The following is a 26,737-nucleotide window of genomic DNA, read 5'->3' as shown; positions in this document are numbered from 1 at the left end:
TCTATATAATAACATGTAATCAGCTCTGTTCTTGCTTCTTTTTTTGCTTTGCTTCATCCCCAACATTTCACACCTTTCCCAGCAGTAGTGCCCACTACTGTTTCTTTTAAGGCAGATCATATTACTACCAGCAAAGAAACATTCCTCTTTCTCTCCCCCACTGGCTTCCTTTGCTCTGCTAACCAACCAGACTACTTTCATTTGTGAGAGAGTGATAGACGGACAGATACATACAGAGAGAGCGAAACGAACAATGAAGCTCAGGTTTTTCCACACTGCAGAAACAGTTCCCTTCCTTTAACAGAAGAACAAAAGAGGTGGCCTGAGCCGCTCCTACCTCTGTTTTTTAATTAAGCATGTCCCCTTGCTTTCACACATACGTATATGGACACAGGCTGACACACACACACAGACACAAACACACACACACACATACACTAAGGTAATTAAAGTGGCAGATCAGATCCAGTGAGAGGCAAATAATAGCCCAGGAATGCCTGCTTTGGACACTGCTAGTTCTGATGGGTGAAAAGGGCTAAGAGACTCCTTGGCCTATTGTTTTTCTCCCCCCCCCCTCCCTTTTGCTCTCTCCCCATCCTTCCATCTGCTTTTCAGTAGCTCCCTGAGAGACAGAGAGGCAGTCTGAAGGAGGGGATTTCTCCATTTTTTTTTCACTTCTTTACAACTTTTCTGCTTTCTGTCAGGCTTGGATTATCCTTAACATGCCTCCAGTTCATAAGAAAGTTGGATTTTGTATCTTACAGAACTTAAAAAGTGGACAGATCATCATTACAGGATAATACAAATGTGCTGCATGTAAACTACCACAAAGGCCTAAAGTACAATTTTTAGGGCCCACTGTCAGCTTTTAGACTTATTCAGTTGTAATAAATGTGCTGATATTACATGAAGTGTTACAACATGTCCACATTTCAGAGTCTCCTCCTATTTTTGTCCTCCTGTCAGACTATCACGCATTAGCTGCAGTTTCAGCCTGTAAAATGACAAACCTGTAATTGTAGTGTCGCCACACTGCCGTCTTTGTTTACATGGGAATCAGTTAGGTTCAAATTCTTCGTCTCCAACTGTCGGACATTTTAATGCAGTGGCAGACAGTGCCGTTAATACTGAGGTGCACATTTACAGCATTTGTAAACACTGGAATTAGGAGGATCTGCGCTTTGTGATCTGAAGTTCTACAATGGCTATTTTCTCTCTTCTTGTCAAACTGTTTGGGGACACGTGAACACACCTAATGACTGGTAAAATCGAGACGGCATCTTTAAGGTGACCCTTGAGATATTGCAAAGTCAAACAACAAAGTCAGAAGCAGCGTGAAACTACGGTTATGTGTCCATTCCTTGAGGTCTCCAACAAGGTCGTTTCTCTCCCGGCATGTGGCCCCTCAGTCTAACACCAAATCTTCTATCAAAATGTCACCAAGCGTTAGCCAAAGACAAAGGGGAAGGACGCTGTGAAAGCCCCTGCATCCATCTCCCACTGTCAGTGCCATGAATAGGCCTACTCTGGTCTAATTAGACCTGTTTATTTGTTGCCATGCAGAAACGGAGGGATGAAAAACGAAGTGGATGAAGGAGGAGGGGAATTATCTCCTTCTTCACAATGTAAGAAGAGCTTCGCCTGCCATCAAAGAGCGCTGATGCATGCATGCACAGACACATGCGCACATATGCACACAATCACACAAGAGGGCCTAATGCTGTCTGTTTAAAGTCTTAAAAGAAAGAGGGAGAAAATTGCAAAAGGATGAGAAAGGGAGGGCTTTTGCATGACCAACTGTTTTTTTGTCTTCTTTACTTCTTAACTTCACAAAGGGTTTTCATGCAGCCCTTGTTTGTTGCCTGGAGGTGTAATATTAGACACTAGATGCAGCAGAGCTTCCCAATGCCCCCCACACCCAGTTTCTGTTCGCCTGTCCTCTTCCCTGTGTCTCCCTTGTGAGCAAAGGCCTTCATTACCAAAAGACACCTTATCATTATTGCAAGGCATGGCCCAGACACCTAAAGCACCACTCCATTTAGCACAGGAATCTTGTTCGACAAATTACCTACTCTGCAAAAAATGCCTTTTAGCAAATCAAAATCAAAATTATGCCCCACATGATCAATGATCTTGGACTGTAAAAGGCAAAAGACTGGAGAGACAGTTTGAAGGGGGCACAAGGAGGATAATAGGGAGAAATGTAGAAGACGGAAATGGTCTTTCTTTCTTTTCCTAGAGCAGGCATGCAGGTTCTATCCCTCAGGTTGATGACAAGTAAATTGGTCTCATTGGTTGCTCAGGTAACATTACACCCAACTCCCCTCAGGCCTGTACCTGATATTTCATTGTTAGAGAAAAAAAAAATCTTCGTAACACTGGAAAAAAAACAGCAACATATGAGATGAGAGCACTATAGGAAACAAAAATAGTATAGCACCGGATGCAAACATAAACTTGTTGACCAGGTGAGGACAAATAGTGAACCCAGAGGCCATGTTTGTCTGTTTTGCTTTCTTGCAGCAACAAGCCATGGATGGGTTCTAGAATCTGATTTAGGGTCAGATTACACCAGCCTCAGTCCTAAGTTCAAACAGGATGAGGTGAAAACAATTCTCGTGTCTTCCAGTCACTGCTTAGAGGCAACCACTCCAAAAATTTTCCCATCCAGTTCAGAGCCCAGTTCAATTTATTTCTGTTAAGAAGTTTTTCGTTATGATACTCATGCAGCATGTGTATCCTGGGTCAGTGTCAGCATTTATCTGCTGCTTGTACAGCTTCATAGAGACAAAGTTTAATGGATTAAAGACAACTTTGACTGGATTTAACATTCTTACAAATGGACTTTGGGCTTACACAGTCCAGTCTAAATATATGCACAAGCCTCACGCCTTTGAAGAGGCAATATTTCAGACTAAACTCAAACTGAAACATGAAAATAAACAGTCAGACACTGCCGGGTCGCAGTCACCACTTACTGCCCTTGCTAAAGATTTTCCAGCATCAAAGGCAAAGCCAATCTACATAGCTAATGCCTCAATGTTTTTTTCTTCTCCCCTTCCTCGAACTCAAACCAGCAAAGACTGAGGGGAGTGAAAAAAAAGTGGGGATTTTTCTTTTGCCGGCAATCTGGAAACACTCTCTAGTTAATTAGGGTTGATTGGAAATGAACCGCACAAACAAAGGGCAGCCTATGTCCTGACTATTAAGACCGTGCACGCGTGCATACACGTGTGCAGAGGGGTACTAAAACCACCTTAGACGTGCACGCTGGTTGAAGCTCCACACTTTCGACTCTTCCTCTCTCTTTCTCGCTCATCCCCCACACACCACCCCCAAAACCCCCCCACCATCACCCTCAGATTAAGGGAATGCACCGCCGAAGAATGTGTGACGACCTCCACTGCCAAGGAGCAAAACTTCCAGCCCCTGACGCCACAAAAGGCAAGAAGGTAATTAAGTTTGAAAGAATAGAAGCACTGCCGCAAACAATGCGCCAGTGTCCATGGGGAGGGATATATGTGTGTGCGTGTAGAGGGGGGGAGAAGAGGCAGAAAAGCCATTAACATTCAGTGGCCGGGTGAGAGAGAGGAAGGAGGGCAAAGGGGAACTGAGGATGGCATTCTCTCTCTCTCTTTGCTTCTCCCCGTCTTTCTCTATCGCAGCACGACTCGTCTGTTCATTCTTTTTATTTATCTCTCTCCTTTTTATTTTCTCTCAATCACCCCACACATCTGGTTCGGACTCCCTCCCCACCATCGCCACCACCCCTCCCATATCGCCCCCCACCACACAGCAGCAGCTCTCCAATGCTCTTTTTGGCCCCTTCGCTGTTCCTTGTTGTTGCTCCTTATGTGAGAGTTGCCCCCCTACAGACAACACGCACACAGACAAATGCACACACACACACACACACACACACACACACACACACACACACTCACAAGTCCGACTCTTGATTGTCTGTTTTGCAAGGCTAAGTTTGGCACTTTGCATAAGCTTAAGCTTGAGGACAGTGCCAGCAAACACACAGTGTCCCCGTTGGTTACCACTTGAAAGTGCTAAGCGCAAACTAGATTACCGCCCTACACACTTCGACTTGCAACATACAAACACAAAAAAAAATATACAGGGCGCTTTCATCGTTTTTTTTTTTTTTTTTGCCACGTCTCCCGAAGAAGCAGTTTAACTCAATTAGCAAAGAATGTAATTTTATTTACAGACTCCAAAGTAATTCGTAACACACACATACACGCTCACACACAGACTCACACACTTTAAGCAAACTGTCCCTCTCCCACGTGGTTGGAGCTAAGAAAGAAGTATTCATTGCTCATGCATGTGTGTCGGTCTCTGTGTGTGTGTGTGTGTGTATCTGAGTGTGTGGGTGTGTGCATGTGTGTGCATGTGTGTTCGGACAGTGGAAAGATCATGAGACACATTTACGTCAGATGAGTGAATCAGACAAACCACTGCTAATTTCAATGAGGGATTCTTTTGAAGAGAGCGGAAGGGTGAGAATGAGAAGTTAAAAGTCAGGCAGAGGCAAACTGTAACAACAATAGATAAAGAAAAAAGAGATGATTGGGCAGAATACAATACGTGTGTGTTTGTGCACGTTTGTGCATCTACTGTCATCCTCTTTTTCTACACAGTTGAGGAAAGCAAGTCACCAACTAATTGTTGGTTTGTGGCGTTATGTGTTTAGTAATCTGCCTCGCTTTGTCTCTGCATCTCACCAGAGACATGGATTAGTGCTAAAATGATGACTGCTTAATCCTTGATTTGCCTGTGCTAAATAAATATTAATCTAGCCTGCTCATCATGCTCTTGTAAGGTACAACATACACAATATGAAAGGGCTTAGCTGTTACATAAATCACAGCCTTATCTTTTGGATGAGGCAAAAGCATGAGACCATACCCGCACACACACCTCCTCTCTGCAATAACACGGCAAGTTGAAGGGGGCGGCAGGGTGGGATTATTTGCCAAGCGAAATTAATAATCCTGCTAAATACAAAGCCTGAAAAAAAATCTCTAAAATACATGTTTTCTCATGGGGTGTGTAGATACACACAATTATACACTAGCCCTGGAAAAAAAAATTACAAATATCACTCATTTGTGTTGATTCAGACCCCTCTGTATCTCTCACTCTGCCTCTCAGCAGGTTTGTTTAGAAAAAATACTGCTGGGAACATGAAAAATGAAAGCTGCCATTGCTGGACTCTCTCACTCTCTCTCTCCCACACACACACACACACACACACACACACACACACACGTACACACACACACACACACACACACACACTTAAACTGACAAGGCCGTGGTAGTGCAGCGCAGAAGAGGTTAAGCAAACACTGTCCACGTCAGTCAAGGATAGCACACACTCACAGACAGACACTGAGAGCAGTCTCTGACGCAGGCATTTCATATCCACCTGGCAAATATAAACGACTGGTTATACTGTATCAACTACCATGAGCCTCAGATTCTCTGCTTATTTTATGCTATGATAAGTGTGACGCTTGCGAAACAACGCATGTATGTGTAACTTGTTTTAGGACTCAAAATAGCACATATGACTTATTCTTTAAATACTTGGCATGGCAGCGCGCAAGAAAAAACATGAAGTCCTTTCGCAGCGCTGAAATCTGTTTCATAAGAGCAGCAGGTCTCGCCGATACTTTGAAACCTATTATTAAGGATTACAAACTAATGTAGCAACTCCAGCTACTTGTTGCCAAAAGTTTATTCCATTTTAGGAAAGGAAAAATGTCACACATGTTGCCCTATTTGGTGAAAGATTAGTATCAAGTGACCAAAAACATGCTGGCAGTACAATTAGATAGAGGATGGTACATAGTACAAGTCAGTGTTTTTCTTCAACCACAGCCGTGTGTTTGCTGGCTGTCTCAAACGCTCAAACTCTATTACGGTCTGAACAGGTAGGGACATCTTGTCTTTTCAGTGTCATAGTCAGCTGATTTATGTTTATTTAACCTGTGCTTATCTGTCCAATTATACTCGAAGAAGAGAAGAGAAGAGAAGAGAAGAGAAGAGAAGAGAAGAGAAGAGAAGAGAAGAGAAGAGAAGAGAAGAGAAGAGAAGAGAAGAGAAGAGAAGAGAAGAGAAGATCTGCTTTTACAGTTTGTGGTAGGGAGACAGAGACAACTTGCTAATTGCAGACATTTCTCATACATGGCGACCAAATCTTCCAGTTCTTTTCCAGGGGTAACAATAAAGTTTAAAGTTCAAACCCCCACTGTTTTCTAAAGACGGCACTCAGCGGGACCCTAGCCCTGTTATTATCTTCATAAACATAATCATAGGGCAGGTATCCTGACTGACGCCACAAGCTATGTGCCCCTCACTTAAACATCTCCTGAGCACTTCTCTGACACGCCACAAAAAGACCATTAATGTCTTGAACATTTCAACAGGCAAAAAATGTGCTTGCCTTGCATTAGAAAAAGCACAAATGAACACACATTTAGATACACTTGTGTGCGGAGATGGGAACAGGCATAAGGGATTTGTGGAAAAACACACAATACACACATACCTTTTGGCTTTCCAAGAGCTTGAATACTCGTGACAGGTCTAATTTCTGAACCCAGGGAATTACTAATTAACTTAAGCTTTCGGCTCTCTATTTAATTAGAGAGGTCTCCAAATGAACTTTAGACCAAAGCCATTTGCTTTTTAAACAAACCCCCTTTTTCTGACAGCTGTTGTGAGTTTGCCCTCTTCTCACAAAAACCACAAGGAAAGCACAGTTGTTATTTATGCCATCATAGGCTCTTTTTCTGGTTACTGTGGGAGGGAGGAAAGAGAATAGGGGGAGGAGAGGGACAAAAAAAGAGCAATGGAGTTGAAAAGTGTACATTTTAATTGGATTTCACTACAAACAAACAACTGTCAGATGTAATTAGCATGGTTTTAGATTAACGCAGCAATATTCTTTTATCAAATAAACACCATGTCACGCAAATCTAGGTCCAGCCTGCTGAGAGGGAACCGAGATGAAATGGACCCATTACCTTACTGTTCACTGCAGGAAACAACCGCTATTAGATATAAATGACACAATTACATATTTAAATCTAACATGTGACATAAAAATTGAGAGTTTGTTTCTCTCTGTGTGTGTCTTTTTCCTTTGTCTTTGTGTGCGTGCGTATGTGTGTAAATGCGATCCATTGCCTTTTATGTGACAACCAGGGGACCGTGGAGGTCAATGTTGAGGCAACTGAAGACCACAGTCAGCAATATCTCTGTTTTTCACTCTCTCTTTAACACACACATGCACAGGCAGATTGTGCCTAGCTCAGAGCAAAGCCACATTCATACAGATATCTTATTTTTAAAATCGTACGCAAGTCCTGAAAAGGGCAAAGAATTATTTAACACTGTCGTATTTAAGAAAAGTCTTGCCTTTCATTTAACAATATTCCAAAAGTGTGAGTGTCTTCAAAAAGCCAAACAGACCACGAGACCATCCATCAGCACATCGTGACACTTGTTTAGATATTGTGTTAAGAAAAAGGTCCATTCTTCGGCATACTTTGCTTTTTTAGCAGTTCCCCCCAAGCGTTCCTATATCTGCTCATCTAAGCCGGGATGAAACAAGGCAAAACTCCGCTCTTTATTTAGTCTAGGTGCAGAGAGCTGATACATCAGTGAAACTGCTGACAAAACTAGCCCTGTTAATACCTACAATTTCATATACAAGAGCATTCCAGCGCCTGCTCTGCTCTTCTTCTTTACTGTCACAAGAAAAAAAAAAGAGGTTCTTATTTTTTTTTTCTTTTTAAAAGCAAATAATTAAAGATGATTCCACAGCTGGTGCCAGGCCAGAAAAAGAGGTAGGGTTTGAGAAGGATGTTGGCTGAAGTCTCCTCGGGGAGTTGTGGAGACACATGCTTGCTCGCCTGCATTAGATCAGACTGAGACCTACACTGGAAAAGAAAAGATGTCCAATCTGTTTTTTTCCCTTCTTTTTACTACTTTTCATATAATTGTGCAGTTACAAAATGGGGCACAACTATTCATACTTAATGTGGCTGCATGGGTGAGTGTTTTAACACCTTGAGATGAAGGAAAGTAAGGAGTTTTATATTTCTGTTAGGGAGCATACCTTAAAAACGCACTGTTTTGCAGGTACTTTTATAGCTGTCTTATAATGTCAAATTTATTTTTTCAACACATCTCTGAAATTTATATACAATATTTAATTAAGTAAAATGAATGTTACTATAATAATAATAATAATAATAATAATAATAATAATAATAATAATAATAATAATAATAGTTTCCCTGCAACTCAAGTCAAATTCTTTGACAAATTCATTCATCTCTCATTACACTGTTGGTTTACGACCACAAGTCATGCATAATTAATTAGCCACTTATTCCCTGATGAGCCTTGCCAATGGCCTTGATATCCACATGTTATTGCCTTCAGGAATACCACATGCCAATCATGTCACATACCTGTGATAAACATGCACACACAAGCACATGCAGATGCTGACACGCATACAAACCATACACATGAATCGAGAATAAAGTAAAGGTGATTGGATGCATACATCCTTGTGGGAAAAAAACAAACTGTCTCTATCATCTGCAATGCAGCATTTTTAAAAATTATTTCTATGGATACAGTATCACTCTCTATTTCTCCGTCTTTCCTGAAGGTCTATTAATGTGCATACGTCTTGTGACTACGCTCTCTGCCTTTTCAATCCTCGCCTTTGTCTTTGGCCAATGAGGAAAAGAATGTATCATTTGTCATGAGATGTCTTGTGCTATTGTAGTGTGTCTTTTCTCAAACCTGGAGAAACTTAGTCATTCATCAACTTTGTTTCCTCTTAAGTCAAGAGCTTGCTGTTTAACTTCTGCTTCGATGAAGTAGTTGCGCATATCTTCTTTTCTGGTTTTGTTTTTTATCTCGCTACCTTTTACAGTTCTGAAAATACTTTTGAGAGCAATCGATAAAATGCGGCATATAACCTTTTGTGCTGTGCGTTATTTTGTTGGTAAGTACAAAAGAGGGACAAACTTTCTAAAATAAAAGGCTGCTGAATGCTTTGTTGAATATATAAGATGAGGACTTTGAGGCACTCACATGGACCTGAAGGGCTGAGTAAGTGTCCTTCACAATGACTGCATCAAGGCGTATAGAGGACACACAATGTCACAAACTGAAAGGTAACAGCGGCTTCAAGTCTACAAACGATGTGTTGAAATAAAATGAGCGTTAATAGGAATACATAGCAATATTTAGCAATATCAGTAAGGAGGGAGCTTCTCTTTGCATTCAAATTGCCCAATCAGTGTTTGCTATTAGCTCCCCTCCCCACGTGACTGCCAGGCCTGTCAACAGACGACAGAGAGAACATCCAGAGATGTAAATGACAGATGAGACAGAAAGCAACAGAGAACATGAGACAAACACAACAACAGAGATTTGGAGAAAGCAATCAGCGGTACAATATGAGAGAAAGAGAGAGGCCTCATTTTTTTTCACCACCCCATTTTATTTGACCTAAACCTGAGAATCCCAGCCACCCCAGGGCCCACAGGACCTCAGATCAAACAGAAAGAGTACTCGAACACACGGTCCCGATTGTTCTTTCCCCACCCCATGAAATCCCCCCACTTCCACTTTGAAATGAAAAGAATAAACATATTATTCTAAATGAAATACCCAGACCCATGTTTTTCCATGGCTAATATCCTGTACGAGATGGCTGATGCAAAATAGGCAGGAGAGCCTGAGAACGGGACGGCGCACAGAGGGAAGAGAAAAATCCCCCTCTTTCTATTTTCCCTTAAGAGACTGATGAAGGCTTGGCGAGATGAGAGAGAGAGCGAGAGAAACAGACATAGAGACATGAGAGAGAGAGAGAGAGAGAGGGAGAGAGAGGGTAACGCAATCCTGACTGGCGCTGGACCAACAGCAACAAAAACATTTAGATAACCGCGCTCAATAATGAACGATTTCAATGAGGACAAAAATTACATTTCCTACAGATAACATGCCCCCTTCCCATAACAGAGCCAAAAGAGCCTTGAAACCACGTCATGCTCAACAGTGGTGCACTGGAGTATTATGTTAGGGGAGGGTTGTAGTAACTATATTAGTATCCTTTTACCCCGCCAGAGACAGTACTTTTACTGGTTGTAAGAAGATAGAGTTGGCAGTGCTGAGAGAGAGGGAGAAATATAGACTCTGTATGACAACTCGACTACCTTCACTGGAAAAGCAACAAATCACTACTCAACTGACTCGGCCTGTGCTATAACACTACCGGCGGCGTGGCTCAAACGATTACTGATCCGCAATACACACTACAAGGGCCACTCAAAATAAAACTCCACATACACATAACTGAGGATCACTGCAGCACACTTGATCCTCACAGGTGGTGCGGGTCACAGTGAGAATGCCATCCCCACCTTTCCCATCCACTAAGCACTCACTTCCTTTCATGCCAAAGTCTGTCAAGTTGCTTGAGAGGGGAAGAGGCAAGAAAAGAGGAGATATAGCGTGGAAAGGAGGCAGAGAAAGAGAGAGGGAGTCTTTGTCCTCCTCCACTCAGCTCCAGCACGTTTCCTCCTCAGGTCTGGCCAGAATTAGCATATGAAAGGCGAGGGAAGGCGTGCAAAAGGTCAAAGAAAGAGGATCCTGTCCAATGAGAGACAACAAAAACAGGCCACACCGGCCTTTGTGCCGTTCATGTTCTCCACCACCCAACCTCACGCCCCTCCCTCCACCCGGGATCATTTCCATAGGCCAGATGCAATAGCAATGATGACGGTTGATCATAAATTACTTACAAAGTCGAGATGGGTCATATGGAAGTCACGGTGGCAATTTTAAGCTGCGTCACCACCCTTGAGCTCCCTCCTGCCCCTGCCACCGCAGCTCACACACATGCAGGCATTCACACAAAACACACCTGCCTTACAATTTCACAGTTGCCTCTGCCCAGATGATATCCGATCAAATCCTTAGCAAACATCTCAATAAAGGAAACTGTAAGAGCAGTGTAGTTTGATTTGATCCACGAAAGCCGCTCCCTTCCTTCCATGTAAATGCTACCTGAGCCACATCCATCCACTACATAATTGTACACTCCAGTGCTTTAGGGATGCAGTTTAGTATATACATGGAGGCTTAGGGAGTTTACCAGTCTTCACAGTTACTCTATTATCATACATATTGCTTCACATGACAGCTTCCATCTGTTGGCTTCCAAACAAACACCCAAAAACACTGGCCTGCTGTTTCCGGGGTCCTCTCCAGCAAACACACTCCTCTACCGGTAGCAGCCTGAGACACAGGGACTGGAGCAGAGGGAGGGAGGAAAGAGAGGGAGGGAGAGAGAAAAGAGGGGTAGAGCATTTCATCTCTCTTTCATCTCTGTCACCCAGTCAAGCGTTCAATGCCCCATTCAGCGCCTGCCCAGCATTATGCAAAATAATGCTAATCCCCTTTCCCGTGCTTTCACACTTGTATAAACCGCCGTTCCTGCCTCTGAAAAGCAATTATATCAGTTTACGTTCCTGTCAAAAAACAGGATTAGCATGCAAGTACTAGTAGCACCAACTAGGCTCAATTTCTAGCCACCTTTGGCTATCTGGAAGCACAGAACATTAAATGTTTGGCCACCCTCCCCCCTAAAAAAGAAAGTCCTGCTGCTTGATTGGGGGTCTCTATTAATAAGTTGTGATTAGACATTTAGATGGGATGAAAAGAAGGGCTGAAAGTTTCCCTCGCACTCCTTGTCCATGTTATTTTAGCCCAAGTTTTTCTTTGCCAGAATCTCGGTCTTGTACAATAATCAGAAACAAATTCAGCTGTGTAGCTACACAGGGCCATACCAGACCCGCAGTCCCAGTCCTGCTTCACAGACACTGTGTGTGTTACACATGTGACAGACAGAGAATGACACATATAACACACAGATGAACTGTTGTTGTTCCCTCCGACACACTGCTTCCACATGCGCGCAACCTTGTCTGTGCACGAGTGCACATGCAAACGCACACACTGAGCAGACAAGGAAAGACGGCAGAGTATTTTTGAATATGCAAATGCTCATACAAGCGGAACGTGTGTAAATAGGAGTCATTGTGAGCTGGTTTAATCTGGACAGTCGGGGCTCTCTCTCACTCTCTATAACCCTCCCATGTTTTGGGGAGGGGAAGGATGCACACCCATCCCAACTGACGACAGGTCAGGGACAAGGGACATTAGTCAGCACAATTAGCGAGGTCGTCATGGCGACTAATGAAATTTGGCAAAGTGGCCAGCCTGAGACTTAAATGAGCTAGCTGGTTATGTGCTAGCACGGGGGGCTGGCTGGCTGCTGGCTGCTGGCTGGTTGCCTTACACACACCCATTATTCTCTTTTCTGCCGTGGTGGTACAATAGAGTCACTTGTATCTCCGCCGATACCCACCGGCAGTACAAGCTCTCCGCCTGACAATTTGCATATGTTAATATAATTAAGTGCTAATTACACTAAAACTCGCATATTCACAAGCACCCTCCCCGGGAGCTACGGAGAGGCTTGATCTCGTTCCAAGTCTTTAACCCTCCTCCGCGTCTCGCTCAGTGTGTGTGATAGAGAGAAATTGTGTGTTAGTGGTGGTGCCCCAGGGCTGACACAGGAAGCCCCCCTCTTTGAGACATAATGCTGAGCAGCAGCGAACTTCTTAGCTTCTCCCCTATAAAGGCCTCCCTGAGCCAGGAGACCCTGACACTACTACTGCAGACCGCCACCCCTCACACACACACACACACACACAAGTTCAACTGTTAAATAGCGCTTTGCATCAAAAACTACGCGCTTTGAGCAGTTGCATCATGAGAAATCTAAAAAGAAGTGTAAAGGAGAGAGTTTAAAAAAGACAACTTGGCTGATGAGAGTGAGACACAATTGATGCAAAACACCGGTTACATGTCTGCGGTTGACATTCTAACTACACTGCGCCAGCTTGGAAACCTTAAATATAAAGAAGAAATTTTTTTTATTTACTTTGCAAATTCAACCACCTGTCATTCACGTGAAGAAAATGCTGGGTATATCAGCACCGAATCTCCAGGGAGCAGGTGACCAGAATGACAGCAGTCATTCGAGACAAAAAAATATCTACGTGATTCCTTCCAGTGAGTATGCGTGCATGGATGTGAGAGTGTGTGTAGGCCTGGCGTTTTGATAATGGAGGACAGGCGGTTGTGCTTTTCACATCGTAATGGCCGTGAATCAGGGAGGAAGCCAAGCGGTCGTGCTACAATTAGAGTTCTTTTGTGCCTCTTCCTCTGTCTCTTTCTCTCTCTCTTTTCTTGTTTTCAATCGCTGACACTCTACCTATCAAGGGTACGTTAAAACAGTCTACTCTGCTCTGCTGCTAAGGCTGAATGGGGGGGAATTGGGGGGCTGAGTGAAGAGAAATTCACACTGTGCTGCTACTGGACACGCACGCACACACGCATGCACACATGCACCAGATGGTACAGGAAGGAGGATTAAACAAACACACATGCACAGGCACACACCTATTGGCTGACAGACGCCTCTGTGTGCGCTGTCCCTTAATGAATGTCTATTGGGAGTCAGAGGGTCCAAGCTCATTTAGTTGACTCTCAATGAGATGCAGCATTATGACTATGGTAATACGCTCCTCCCTTCCCCAATAATCATACGCAGGTCATTGTGTCAGAGTGATTCATTTCTATCACACACATACGCCAGATGTTATTACGCAGGAGAGTAAATCTCCCCAATGGATGTCGATGGGCTTCTATGCAAAAAAGGTGAAAAGTGGAGAAGAAAAAGAAGAGAGAGAGAGAGAGAGAGAAAAAAAAAACTATATTGTTATAGCAGTCCAGCGTGTAGTAAGCTATACTGCTCGCTCAAGCATGACGGCTGGTAATGCAGGTTTGGATGTAGCTCTGTGTGAGTCTCTTTGAGGGGGGGAAGCACCCCTTCACTAATACCTACTACTCGGATTACCACAGCGTCTTAAGTATTCAACCGGACTCATATTTTCCCTTTCTGCCTTTTTAGCCAAATTGGCTGTCTTTACACAGTAAAGCAGCGATATAGCCCTCCTTACTAAGGGCCTATGGGGGATCCACGAAGAAGAACATTAAAATGCAGCGATAGCCTTGTTGCAAAGCTCCTCTCTATTTCTTTCTCTCTCTTTCTGCAGCAAAGGCTTCTAAATCATCCAGCCTCCTCTATTAGACGGGAGACTTATTGAGGTAGAAACCATAAAAAATGAAGAAGGGAAATTTAATCCCTGAAATATTGATTTGCACATTAATATCAGATAGGCAGAGGGCAATCTAGCCGGGTGGAAATGACACATTGTCGACCCCTAGGAGAGGCCCGAGCCAATCTTCTAGCTGCATGTGTCTTAGACCCAGGAGTTATAGGACAGACTCAGCCCCTGTCTCCCTCTCTCTCTCTCTCTCTCTCTCTTTCCCTTCCTCTCCCATCCTCTCCTCCTCCCAGTACCCACTCATCCCTCTCACCCCCACCCCCCACCCCCCTCCATCCGCACCCTTAATGAAGGCTGCAATGTTGAAAATGCATTAGCTTTTAATAATCAAGAAGCATTTTCAAGCCAACAGCTATTGTCCTCCCAGGACTGTCTGCCCATCTTTCACACTATATGTTTTTTTTTTATCCCTCCCCTTTACTGCTACGGGTAAAATGAACATTGCAAGCAGCTTAACTAACATGAAGAGATATACACACGCAGTCTTTGATAGTGCTAAGACACCCAGCACAGAAAAACAAAAACAAGGGGCCTGAGCTTCTACGAGCACAAACCTCAAAAATTCTCTTCATTTGCAAGACAAGAAAAATAACAGCGATTGTTGTTATTATGGAGTGAGACAATACCATCATTAACTGATGAAATTCCCTGCAATTAGACAGGATCATATCGTCCTGTAATTTCACTTTTAAATTTTTACTTGTTTTATTATAAGGCCCAGGCTGCGTGTTTTTGTTTTGAAATACAGGATTTTATGCAGATGTAATTAAATCATCTGAGTACACAGAAGATCTATCCTGTCCAAAAAAATAAAATCAAATAAAAATCACTGTTCATAGTTGATCAATCTAGAAAATTGATCTGAGATAAGTTCACATTTAACTGATAAAAAAACGGAAAAGCTTTTCTTGAATTTAAAAATTTAAATCAAAATCAACCTAAGTTTTTATATAATAACAAAAATAATTATTATAATCATTACAGTTCTAAATTGATCATTTCTAATTATTGAACTAATAAGAGCCGTCCTCATTTGCTCTTGGAGATTCTACAGAAAATCCCACATTTTGATTAAAATACACGCTTACATTTAGCATATAAAAAAACCCTGTACGCACCCAATAATCCAAACGAATTTAAAAGTATAATGCGATTGGAAAAACTGAATTAAAAGCCTCTATTTTGGAGGATAAATACGCACTGAAACCCATACCCCAAAAAAGCAAGAAAAGCCGCGTATAAATAGAGACAATCCTGTAAAAAGGTCGGCTATCCTACATTGGCGTACCGTTCACTTGGAGCGTACACAGTCTCTCTATACACACACACACACACACACACACACACACACACTCTCTCTCACACACTCACTACACCGTTACATACCCGGGTTGGAGACTGACTGGCCCCTTGGCCCTGATGTTTTGTTTTTTTTTCCTCCCGTGCGATCGATGTCCCCCCTGTCACTGTGGCGTCCCAATCCGAGCCAAGTCTATCTACCTAAAAAAAACAGCCACCAGGACGCAAAAACACCTGAGAATCCCTCCCTCTGCACTCCGCCGTCCCGAAATTGATACAAAACAACACTAATCGACAACTTGCAGAAGCTGTTGCAAGCAGCATCTCTGGGAAATAACAGGAGGACAGTTTTATATCAGGAAATTAGAGCGTCAGTGCAGCGACGCGGATGGGGAGCGAGTGTGGAAATGGAATTCACTGATTATTAATGGAAGGCGGAATTTAAATATGTTAATCTCAATAAATGTGAATAGGAGAATGAATTTGGGATACAGTGTGATGTTTAAGAAAATTAGAGGGACCGGGGAGTGGGTTGGCTCTAAAGGGACTCTCCGTACTATCAGTAGCCCAGCGATCCGTCTCCCTCCTGGGCGACGCAGACTCCCACGCCTCGGTAAAGTGAGACTACTTTTTGAGCGCAGCAGGTAAAGGTGTTTGGACTATGACCGGCAAAATGTATGCTGCTTTTGGAACCATCCTTTGATAAAGCTCCTACTCCGGCAATTTGAAAGATATACACTTATTCACACGAGAGAGGGGATCGTGTCGGGGATCGTGTCACTTCGGCCGTGAATGCCTGGAAGGTGCATGAAACCCGACGTGTTAAAAACTGCCTCTGAGCGCAGCGGTGCATCCGATTTATGACTTCAAATGAAATATCTGATGGCTGGAGAGTAAAGCGAGGAGTCGGGACGTAAAGGGGGGGAAACGGTAAGCCGGACACCTCGACTGGAAACAAGCTCAAAGCGGACATGTCCGAGGGATCGGACTACTGGAAAGGCATATCCGCAACTGCAAAGCCACAAAGGAGGCTCGTCTTGTCTCGCTGTATCTACCGTGGAACATTCATCTGCTATATCCGTCCAGCACACAACCTCAACAACATCGTATAAACTTTGCAAAAAAAGGCAGGTCTGGACGTGAGATTGTACTGCAATAGCACGGACACATGCGTAAGAACGCCTCCAAGCCTGTCAGTCGCTTGTTTTACTGTAGCCAAAGCGCCGGAGTTGCACTAACATCACGATATCCGCCTTTATTCTGGACTAAAAAGCACCCAGCACCTGTTATCCAAACAACCCCGATGTCAAAGATCCACCAGCGAGATAGATAATCGATACCCGACCCCTAAATTTAACACACACACCCCAAACTACTCAATAAAAGTTAAAGGGAGAGGTGGAAAGGAAAAAAAAAACTTACTTTCTTCCCCCTCCAAAACCGTCACCTCCGCTTCTCTGTTTGCTCTTGGGTTTATAAAACAGTCACATCCAGCGGCTTGCGTAATTAGACAATAAAAAGGTGGAAAAACAGGGAAAATTACAATAATCCTCCAACTTTATAATGGGAAAAGGGAGTAAAATCACAAATGTCAAGCGTTTAGAGAGCTATCCCTTATTTTGGTTCCGGTGGCGGTGAAACGACGTGTCGACGGGCTGCCTCGCAGTTTCTCTTGTGGACGGGGGTCGGGAAACGAAGGAAAGGAAATGAAAATCCGATATGTCTTTATTCTGCTAATTATTATCGTTTTAGCCCTGTTTAAAAAAATGGCTGATTAAGTTGAGTGCGCATGTCTTTGTGTGTCTATTTCCCGATATGCACTCTGGGAATGGGTAGAGAGACAGAGAGAGAGAGAGGACGAATGAGAGAGAGAGAGAGAGAGAGAGGGAGAGAGAGAGAGAGAGAGGGAGGGAGGGAGCAAAAGAGAGACGGAGAGGGAGGGAGAGAGGAGAGAAGTGTAATTAGTGAGTTGATCAACAGTCTCCACATTGCAAATGACGCGCACACGGAGCCCTGGCGGCCGCATAGGTCTATGCGCGCAGAAAATCCTTTTGTATGGTTTCTCTGTAAAGGGCCAAAGCACATGTAGAACAATGGACAAGCGCTTCCTATACACCAAACAGGCTGGATTCAGAATTACTCACAAGTATTCAGAATTAATGTTTTTCCATTTAAAAAAAGCAAGTTTTCCAGATGCATATTGCCGAACTGCTGTGCAAAAAAGCTGACACGGGCTTTTCTTTCAGTTTTCATTTAACAAATATAAGATTATTGTTTTGTTATGTCCATGCTGCTTTTTTGTGCAATAGATCAGCTGGATTTCATTAATTATGACACTACAGGTGAATTACTTTTTGTAAGAAGCGCAAAATGAACCGTGTTTGCAGATTGAGAGAATTGTAAGAATAGATACATGCTTTTAGCATTTTGATGGAGTTTGGAATTTTTATGGGAAACAATTGAACGACAGGTGAACTTTGTGAATAACACTTTTGATCAATAACGTGCATAAAAACATAAAGAAATAGCACCTGAAGGAGAGAATGAAAAGCACCAAACCGCCTTGTGCTGCGCATCCAAATCGGACCTGGACATTGTGCGGAATGTATTTTTATATGTAACATTATTTATGCTTACAAAAGTACAAAACGCATTCACACACGTGAGTAATTTACACTACACATGGATGCATGATTTGGGCTTTTTATTGTATACTGGCTGTTTTCTTGAGAGAGAGGATTTTTGCATTCGATCTGTTGCATATATGACACGTATAAAAACATCCAGGCTTAAAAATCAGAGGCACAAAGCATCACAGTAATCCAACACATGTTGGAAAGTCATCTCTGCCCTTTCGGGACCGCTGAGGCCCCGTGTGAGCTCAATAGAGCCAAACTGCAAAATCCAATACAGGGTCACACAAAAATCCCCCTCTCTATTCAAAGCTCAATTCACTGGCGTTTACATTTAGTGTCCTTACAAAGTGCATCGGTCTTTTGGCCCTATATCATTTCGATGCGAGCCGTTTACTGTGTTTCCCCCATCGGTTTCTTAATAGAGGCTTTTGGGCAAGAGAAAGACTTTACACAGTCTCAATCTGGGAGAAAATCAAGAGATCTTGTTCGCCTTCATGGAAAAAAATCGAAGCTGGGGGTGAATTGAACTGCATGAGCCGGGGCTTGGGATGTGATGATAAGGCTGCTGCTGGCAAGTGAAGTACTAGGTCAACTTTGCAGCCACATTGACTGGACTGCACCCATACCAACTGGATCCTTAAGAAGCCAAGAGATCCGAGCCCGACCCGACCCGAGGCTGTTTATTCTGGGTTTAGAGAGGTCTCTGACAAAGGGGGGTGGGTGGGTCGAGGTGATGAACAGAGGCGTCACTTTTCACCGGGATCCAAGGCTCCTGCTGCTGCTGCCGCCGCCGCTGCTGCTGCAGCTGCCTCCCTGTCCTCCAGGGGGGTTTTCTAGCCTGTCAACCCTGGGAGGCGTCGCTCACAGACGGCTTGGAGAGTCGAGTCTACCCCGCTGCTGCAGCGGACGCGCAAAAAAGTCCACAGGGGCCGTGCGTCGATCTTCCCAAAGCGCATATGAAGTGGACCTATTTGTCTTTTACGACTTTAAACACCTAAACGGAGGACTTTTGTAGACATAAACCAGCCTGATTTTTTCTGTCTTTCTTTTTTTTTCTCCTACGAGTGTCTCCGTTTCTGGGAAAGGATGTACTTATTTCCCACTTTCTAGCGATTAAATTTGTGCGCCCCGTTGGCATTTTGAGCGGAGTCGTGTTTGTTATTTTATTTGTTTTTCGATGAGAAAACGAGAAAGTACAAAGCGGATTTAGAGAACTGATATAGGCTGTCGCTTATCTTAACCTCCTGCGTTTTGTAAATCCCCCCGGTCTCCACCCTCCCTCTCTCCCTGCAGACGATGCTCTTTCTCCGGAGAACCGCTTGACAATAGACCGCGTTAACTAATATTTCGCCCCATTTCCATATCAGCAGCATCCTCAATTAATTATAGATTTTTATCTGTAAACTCCGGCTCTGTTGTGTGTGTGCTTGTGTGTGTGTCTGTGTGTGTCTCCCTCTCTCTCTCTCTGCGCGTGCGTGTGCGCGCGAGTATTTGTGTGTAAAGAAAAATAAATTATTTCTCTGTGGCGAGGCATAAGGTGGCTGAAATTCAGCTCTTTTAATTGTAGTGTAATTATCAATGATCAGATGCTGTTTGTTTTATTTTACAACGCATCTATTAATATGTGAAAGGTAGCATTGAACACTCACAGCGATCTTCTGTCACTTCAGCAGATCAATAAGTTTGAATCGTCCGGACATATTACCATATTGGCTTGACACTCGGGGAGATGCTAAAGGATGGGAGTATTGTTGGTCCATCAATATATTCTGTAGAATCTTCTGTTGAGGATTCCGCTTGATTTTTATGCTATAATTTCTTCTTTAATTATTTGCTCATTTTTGCAACCTGTCTCCTAATGTCTGCTGCAAACACCTGGTCAGTTTCCTTTTTTTCCTCCTCTGGACGTGCAATCAGATATCCACCTTGTTTGTCCTATGCGTCGGCGCCCTCGTGGGGTTGCAGGGCTGACCCCTCTGCCTCATCAGGACACACACAAAAGCACACAAAAAAAGAGAAGCCCACTGCTCTGACCCACAACCTGCCACACTGACCCACTGGCCAACTATCGTCCAGCAAACACATGCACAAACAAAGCTTCATAAAGGCCCATAAAACAGACAGCAAGAAGTTAAGTGGAACTCTTTCAACGCATTGCAACCAAAATGTGATTGTGCCACTGTCTCCACAATAATCAAGCCAAGATTTGTTATTTTTTAAAAAGCACTTAAAAACTGAAAATGCATGCAGTCATTAAAACTCTTTCAAAAGGAATCCAACACACAGAGATCTTCTAAATATAAATCCAAGTTGTCACATGCGTATAATTTAAGGTTGCGAAATCAGTTTATTTGCAAATAAATCAGAAAAGAAAGAAATATTTCATCGAAATTAACGTCCTAGAAAATGTTACTTTAACTCGTTTCCTCACAAGATACTCCACAAAGAAGTGGCCAAAAAGTATTTCCTCTTCAGCAGTAAAAGAGGAAAACGTAGGAAAAAAAAACAACAGTGAAAGAAATTAAGTTTTTTTGCCCATAGATGCTCAACATAAACTCTCTCGACATTTTCACACTCAACCCTGAAGCCATCCAGCAACGCTCCATAAATACACAATCGTTATAAAAAACTTCAAATTTACCTTCTCTTACCTCTTTTAAATTCCCCCAAAAGCATAAAGTATTATAAGCCAGTGAAAGAGAAGATACATAAAAATGTAGACTCGTGGTACCTTTGGTATAAAGCATTCCGTTTTCCTTCTTTTCTGTCTTTCTCTTGCTCAGTAGCGATCCGATAATAGCATATGGAAAGTGTTTTCAAAATGCCCAGATTTGGCACATTGTCATTGAAAAGAGAGGAGCGCAGTGATGCGGTGCTACAACAGGGGAAATGAGTTGCGGATTGGACGCAGCCCGCCTCGGTGCGGACTTATCCCACTTTAATTTAATATTCCGCAATCACACACACTAGTGATGGCATATAATTCAAGGAGAAATTCAGAGGGAAGGAAATGCTTTTGTGTGTGTGTGTGTGTGTGTGTGCGTGTTTTTTTTTTTTTACACCACTTTATTTGATTAAGGAGAGAGGCAGCACAATATTGTCTTTTTTCTGTCCCCCCCTTCCCCTTCTTCTCCTTTGCTCCCCCCTCCACCCGAGTCAGTCTTTTTTATAGTCTTTTATACATGAAACAATAGATATTTATTTGTTTGCATTTAGATCATTTATTTAAAAATCAACAACTCCCAACTTCTGTGCGCATCGGTGTCACACTGGAATCATCCCTAACATAAAATCGAGACCCATAAACGCTTGTTTGTAAAACACTGAACCCGAAATCAATGTATTGGGTCATTTCAATCGATTATATAAACGAAAATCCATACGCAACATGAGACCGGTATCAGCCCACTCTTCCGTTCCCTTTTAAAGAGAGAGAGAGGGAGGGAGAGAGAGGGAGAGAGAGAGGAAGGGAGAGAGAGGGAAGAAAAAAGCAGAGAAGAGAAAAAAGGAAGAGCTTGTAGCGCCTGGGCTAAAAACAAAGACTGTCAAAGCAGCCCTTTGCCTCAGTCACTTAGATCAGGGCTTTTCCAACATTTTCATGTCAAGGACCCCCAAATAGACACACCTTATACCAGCCAAGGGTCCTGATTTAATTGGATTCTGTTACTGGGATGCCCAATATCTTTTTTTTTTTTTTTTTTTTTTTTTTTAAGCTGTTATTGATTTGGAATTGTAAACCTGCTGTAAGTGCTGCGCTACTGGTGGCACAAGTGGAACCTTTGTTCAGACGCATGTCCTCTAATTGCCACAATTCCGGGTTAATGAAATCACAGTGAAATTAAACAATTCTTCATTTTGCCCGAGGGAACCCCAGCCACCGCCACTGCTGCCCCCACGCCGCTCGGCCTTTAGGGATTCTTGAACCCCACTTTGGGAAGGAACCGCTGACTTAGATGTCAAAGTGCTTCCAGATGCACAATGATAGTGCGAGTCCTGATGACAACAATTAGAAAAAAATGCCCTAATCAAACGGGGCCACACGGGATTGCGTTTCAAGGGGTCAAGGGGAACCGTTTCTCCCCCTCGCCCCCTCCTTAAATATCACATTTCAGCATCACATAACCGAACACAGCAACAATCAAGCACTTCAGGGCACTATAATCACCTATGCAAATTCCCCCACGCAAGGAAAAAAAAAAAAGAGGCATTGACATGACAGCCGGTGCGCACTGTCAGATGAGCTATTGCATAAACTGTGCATTAATATGCAACATGATATGGGGAGGGGGGAAAACACGAGGGGGGAGTTAGGGGGGCAAGCGGATGGGGCAAAATAAGGAGGTGCCAATCATGTAAAATTTACATGGGACCACAGCTGCTGGGGCTCTCGAGCATACGGAAGAGATGTAGAGGGACGAAGGGGAGGGAGGGGGGAAATTGGGTGAAGGTGGGTGGTGGGGGGGTCTTGAGATTAGCGGACAGGGAGGGTGGAGGGGTGTGGGTGAAGGTGCAGGGCGGTGGGGGTCCGCCGGTGTCACTCTGTTTATTTGATAAGAGCAATCGATGGCCCCTGACTGTAAAGTCTTTACCCTGATGCAGGCGGGACGAGGTCCGCCGTGACGTTAGAGCCGCAGAAGAAGAAAAGCAAGTGGAAGGAGAACAGTGAGGAGAAGGAGAGTGACTTGGCAGGCGTCGGTGCCCGCATTTGGGCAACATCAACACACACACACACACACACACACACACACACACACACACACACACACACACACACACACACACAACACACACACACATCCTCCGTGCCTAACCCCTCCCCACAGCCAACACCAGGGCTGTTTCCATTCACCTCGCCCCGCTGCCCTCCTCCCACTTGGCCCTTTGCTCCTCCGATCTTTTTCATTGTTGAACCCTATTTAATAGACACGCGTCCAGTGAGTGTCCTCCATATATGGACGGGGGAATTAAAAAAAAAAAAAAGAAAAGAAAGAAAAGCCCCCCCCTCTAGCCTGGTCTTATCGTGGTGTCCCAACACATCTACTGGCTTGCAGCCCTCTTTAACGCCAAATTCTATTGATTGTCACTCAGATCCACGTGCACTTATAGGCCTGTGATGGGAACAATAGCACCTGTATGCTCCATTAAAAGAAACAAAACAAAGGAAAATAATTGACAACAGTCATAATAGGACTCAAATGAATTGATTGACTCCCAAATAGGAATTTAACTACAATTCCCTTATGTAAATATTAAAGTATACTGCAGGAATGCAATGTATAAAATGCAATTTTAAGAAAACCTACATTCTATTACATCATTATGATTAAATGTGAAACACTGTTTGACAATAATAATAATAATAATAATAATAATAATAATAATAATAATAATAATAATAATAATAAATATTGATGTGATTTTGCACACACACACATAAATACTACAGTTACAACAAAGTCATATTATAGAAATCAAAATGTACTCTGCACTTTAACGGGAGGCCTCTTCTTTAATGGCCTAATGAAAGTAAAGACTGCTATATTGTATGTTGTCACATGGCTTATTAAAGTGCTTTCTTCATGACAACCCAGGAGCTTGAACATGTCAATTTAGTGGTCCGAGAGGTCCTTTTAGATCTCCAGGAGCCTCCACTCTCCCTCTCTGGGGGACTGTCACCCCTCCACCTTCCCACCCCATCATCCATCCATCCATGCCCCCCCCAAACACCCACCCTCCTCCTCCTCCTCCTCCTTGCCTTGACACTCAGTGGGCCATCCCAACACGGCAAATAACCCAGTCAGTACTGAGAAGTCACTTCTATGGCAACAGATTGATATCTCGACACGCGGGGCGAAAACGTAAGGAGCGTCTCATTCTGGGAATGTTACTCAAAAGTAATATATTACACATGATATAAGAGTAATGCTGTCATTGTCTGTTGTGTTTTGGTAGCAGGCCTGTATTTGTGACAGTGCTGTTGATAAATTAATGGCATGTTAAAAATTTCAATTCATATTTCTGATCATGTTTTACTTAAAAATACACCTCTATTGGCTTGATAAAAAATAATGACTTGTCATAATTAACAGTTTTAATTGATTAATTAGAAAAAATAATACATTTAGGGGAAAAAAACACTGATATAGATATTTGTCTTACCACTTGTTATATGTGTTGCAGCACGTTACAAAGCGACGAGTTACCACCGAACACTGTTGTCAGCTGTGAGCTTGTACAGTCAGTCAGTCTCCTGCATGGACGCCATCATCTAACAAGCCAACCAAGTCAACCGGAGGCGCAATGACCACTACGTAAATGCGCACGGATTAAGGGATGCAGCCCAGACAAATTGGCAACGCTTGAAGGGAAGGAGAGAACAAAAAAAGAGAAAAAGAGATGGAGAGAGAGAAAGCGAGAAAGAGAGAGAGAAAGAGAGAGAGAGTGAGAGGCGTCATGTTTTTGAGGTGTGCGGTGACCCTGAAAGATGCTTGTTGGCTTCATCACTGCATTAGAAGAGTCCTTATGAGAGCTCTTCAACCTCCTTTCCAAGTGACCATCATTAAACCCAATGACCTGAGTTCAAGCAGTTATTGCTGCAAGCACCTACCACACCGAAGTGTCAGTGAGCAAAACACCGAGTCTCTCCCAATTCAACATGTCTGTTTGGAGGTGACTCTGACCTCTGACCTTACTGTGTTGGGGACAAAAGAAACAGGGCTTCCCTGTAGAGATAAGCAGGCTTTAAAATGTATTGCCACAGCACTGACAATTTCACAGAAGAGTCACAATTGTTATAAAAGCATGTTAAACTTTCCCTGAAGAAGGAAAATTATTTAATTGTTTCTGTTTTCTGATGTAAAAAATACATTAATCAATCTCTAATTTCCCCTAATTAACAGCTCATTAATTTTTGTAAAAAAAAAAAAAAATTGTAGAGAAAGAGTAAGAGCAATGCAAATTTGTAGAAATGTGACAGTTTATAACATGTAAATTCATACTTGCAATTACAGTACAATTAAGAAAGACAGTTGATAGATAGGTGTTAAAAAGCATGAGAGAGGAATTACTTTGATTATAATGCAAAATCAATGCTGTTTTATATGGCATAAACCCCATAACTTCAACTAATTCACAATCAGACAGGGAAGCAAATTGTGGATAACATTGAAATGGTACATGCAACCTCTGCACACACACATGCGCGCGCACACATACACACGTAGAGACACACACAAACTCTGTTATGTTTTCAATTTGGGTTGAAATGTAGACATTTTCCCTTGGTTGCATAACTGCCATCCGTATCGCCCCTCCCTTCAATTAAATGCTATTTCTCCCAAACAAAATGTCAGAATCATTCCACACAGGGTAGTTCAACAGTGATTTGTTCTGAAAGCTATGTGTCTTTCTCTGAGATGGCGTGTGCATTTGTGTGTGTGTGTGTGTGTGTGTCTGTTTGTGTGTCCTGACCTCAATTCTAACTGGGTTCACAAAGGGACGGAAAAAAGGTGCCTAAAAATACATTTAATTCACAATCAGCCCAGCTGAGCTGAGAATGACAAATCCTTTTAGAATGCCTCACAGTGAGATGTGAGATTATGAAACATAAACACACACACATGTAGACACAAGTCATGTAATCTACACACATGCAAGGAGAAGGTAAAACACACTCAGCAGTGGAAATTCCAAAATGGACTCTACTGCAAAATTATGTCCTAAAATAAAAATATTTTGAGGACATGGCTGGCCTCAAAACTAAAATACCAGACATTTATTTACCTAACTGTCAAAGTAGATGAATATTGAGAAATTCATTCTGAGCAACCTAAAAAAAAAAGCTTTCCACTTAGTTCTGATGCATATACAATTTTTCAAGTCCACCAAAGGTTATGAAACATGTTGAATTTCAGAGACTTCAATGAATATTGCAGGGACATTTTTAAACCTATGTTATTACATTTGACCTGTAGCAGCTCAGTGGAAAAACAAAATGAATTCAAAATACCATACACTCCTATTTGAGAATAAAAAATACCCAAATTATACAGAGCAAAAATCTGTTCCTTCCTTCAGTTCATTTGAAAGCTTGTCAATTTATTTAAAGCTATGAAACTGCTGGATTGCAGTTCATCTGTTTCATTTACACACCGGCACACGGACACTCTGCTCAAGTCCACCGGCTCAGAGAGATTCCAAGATGGCCGCGCACCTGTCATGGAGGTGGATTGTCCTGATTATGTATGGAGATCACCTCAAGGCCTCTGTAAGCTACGAAGAGCATGCACACCTCAAGTTGCTGGTTCAATGCCGGTCAAAAGCCTGTCATTTTAAAACCCCTGACTGCCCCTCAGAAAGAAAGGATAAACCCGAGCTGTGTCTCCTCTCTCGCTCTCTCTCACACTTCCTTTTTCTTTCCCTCCATTGCCTCCTCTCTCTCTCTCTCTCTCCCTCTATGTCTCTCTCTTTCTCTCCCTCGCCCTCTCTCTC

The 26,737-nt window shown here is 42.9% G+C and overlaps 1 protein-coding gene across 3 annotated transcripts in view; it reads right to left on the bottom strand.

Annotated features, from left to right (window-relative positions):
• The window catches only part of zfhx4 (zinc finger homeobox 4), an 84,985-nt gene extending 63,848 nt beyond the window's left edge, over positions 1-21,137 (bottom strand). Inside the window, exon 1 of one of the 3 annotated variants that reach the window (XM_035946429.2) lies at positions 20,979-21,137. The gene's annotated coding sequence lies outside the window, so the exon portion shown is untranslated. Of the gene's footprint in view, positions 1-15,698; positions 15,814-17,033; positions 17,431-20,978 lie in introns of those variants that run through there. The other 2 variants (XM_023266214.3, XM_035946430.2) reach the window with 2 other exon arrangements.
• Positions 21,138-26,737: the final 5,600 nt, after the last annotated feature.

Source organism: Amphiprion ocellaris, chromosome 22, assembly GCF_022539595.1.
Source record: "Amphiprion ocellaris isolate individual 3 ecotype Okinawa chromosome 22, ASM2253959v1, whole genome shotgun sequence".
Classification (NCBI taxonomy): Eukaryota; Metazoa; Chordata; class Actinopteri; family Pomacentridae; genus Amphiprion; species Amphiprion ocellaris.
Note: the sequence above shows the minus strand (reverse complement) of the source record. Positions and strands in the feature narration are given on the sequence as shown.